Source organism: Pyxicephalus adspersus, chromosome 3 (genome assembly GCF_032062135.1).
Source record: "Pyxicephalus adspersus chromosome 3, UCB_Pads_2.0, whole genome shotgun sequence".
Lineage (NCBI taxonomy): Eukaryota > Metazoa > Chordata > Amphibia > Anura > Pyxicephalidae > Pyxicephalus > Pyxicephalus adspersus.
Genome location: NC_092860.1, coordinates 107330353 through 107332924, shown reverse-complemented (window position 1 = coordinate 107332924; position 2572 = coordinate 107330353).

Genomic DNA, 2572 nt, shown 5'->3' with positions numbered 1-2572 from the left:
ATTATTATTATTATTATTAATATTAATATTATTATTAACAGGATTTATATAGCGCCAAAATATTATGCAGCACTGTATATTAAATAGGGGTTGCAAATGACAGACAGATACAGACAGTCACACAGGAGGAGGGAAGGACCCTGCCCCAAGGAGTTTACAATCTAGGAGAAACAGCAAATTATTTGTTCCATGTTGTTCTAAATTCTCACACCCATATCCTTTGGCCAGGTACTGGCCCACCTGGAAAATGAAGCATTTACATCACTCTGCTGCAGAAGACCTATTCTTTTAAGCCTTAATAGCACAGTGTACAATTTACAAATTGAGGGTTTACAGTTGCTTTTTTTTATTCCTTACTTTTTTATTAAAACAAAGCACTTGCAAATGTGAATGCATATCAGCTGTTTTCTGTAATGTTTGAAAAAATAAAATAATTTCAGAGTCATCTTGTGTGTTACATCCTTTTTTATTGTAGGTAACCCCCTTGTCTAGTATTGCAACACACATTTACTGTTCTACCCACTACCTGAGGTGTAAAATGGTTCAACACGATCAATGTATAACTCCCCTTGTTCTCATGATCCAATGATCTCTTCCTTCCACCTACCCCTAGAAATTCACATGTGTGTGTTTCAATTTTTTACTCAGAGCTTGACATTAGAGCTAAGCTGCCATTCCACTGTTTAGTAAGGGTTCTTTATTGCTACATGCAGCCATGTCTGTATGTCATGTCTGTGCTGTATGATACACACTGCTAATTGCTACAATGTGTACACTGGCTTGTACATGACATACCCTGACTGCTACACTCTGCCATATACATACTCCTAACCCCTGCGCTATGTCCATTACATACTTCCAATCAATGTGTTTATTGCTTGAATAGTTGCTGATCCCTAACAATCATGTCTACTAAATGGAAATGTCATATTGTAATAGAAAAAAGTTTTGAAAAAATTTTAAAAAAGTAAAAAAAATAACAGAAAAAAGCACCCAATGCACACACATATCAACAAAACCTTTACATATTTGGAATATATTTTCTTTTACATTTTAGCAAGTTTGTGTACTTTTACTATGTCTTGCATCACACATCTTGCTGCCATATTTTTATGCTGCAGTGTCTTTGCTTTTAGAATATGTAATGTGTGGGGGTTTTTAATTTTTTTCAAGCCTAAACGCATGAATAGGTATGTGTGCAAAAAATAGAAGTAAACATTGTTTCAGTAGGGAAGTGGTTAAGCTTTGCACTGACAAAGCATTATAAAAGTTTTATATCCTGCATGATTGAAGTGCTTACATTTGTAAATGAAAGTGCTGAGGTCAATGTGTTTTGTAACTGTAAAAAAAGAAATTATTATACCCATGCCCTTTTAGGCCCCTCCCACCACTCACATTATTACCCCCCTCGGGGTGTCCCATAGCGCCCCAGGTCTTTTATGTTCTTCATTTTTTTCCAGCAAATGTGTCTTTGTAAATGCTGACACTGATTCCTAATACCTAACTCTGCATGCTTTGAAGGGTAGTGATATATTAACCTAACACATATTTGTTTAAGGTTTATGCAAAAGTATAACAAGGAACATTGTTGGAAATAATCAGTTGAAAGAAATTTATCTTGTGCTTTCCCCACAAACATTTGCAGGCTGCAGTGATGTAGGAACACAGGTTACATCTGGGCCCGTTATGGATTGACCTCTGTGATATTTATTTATAACGCTGAGTGCTCCAACCAGGGAAGTCCAGATAACATTCTCCAGTATAGAACTGCCAAGAAATGGGTCTCTTCTCTTGTACTGGATCACCAAGAGCACCACTGGGTTTTCCACTGGTACAAAGGAGGTTCCATGTTCATAATTAATATTACACAGTATTTATATAGTTCCAACATGTTATGCAGCGTTGTACAAAGTTCATAGTCAAGTGAGGCCTGTAACAAGCGAGGAAGGAGCATAGGGGAAGGCCGTCATAACTGGGCAGTGAAGGGGCAGATAGCATAGGGTTAAAAGTTAAAAGGAGGTTTAAGGAGGGGCAAGAGTAGTTAAAATGGACAGGGGGAGGAGGGACCCCCCCTTTCAGAGTGAGACAGCATTCTGGAAAAGTTTTTCTCACCCTCCCTCCCTTTAGGGTTGTGGTTGGCAGTTTGGGTTCTGATTGCTGGTTTGGCTTGTAGGGCGGGCAGTTGAGGTCCTCAGGGGGACTGTGCTGGTGGCAATAATTTGGTTAGGGTTCCATCTTGGAATCCCTGGTTTGAGTTATTGGTCTGGTAAAGTGTTGTGAGGAGGGTCTGCACAAGAAAAGGATATATGCTTTCCGAGCTAGGAGTATGGGCAGCTGGGAGCAACTGTCCTTAAGGTGCAGACCCCAAAAAAGGTGTAAGGTGGTGGCCCTCGAGGACCGGCAACCAGTAAGAAAGTTGGGAAAGCAATATGGTTAAGATATTTCTTATTGTTTATCTGGTATCTTATTTAATTATTGTGCTATTAAGTTTTATTGGTTATTCTATGTATACATTTATTTATTTTTATTGTTTATATTGTTATTTATATTTTATTTGATATTAAGTTATTTT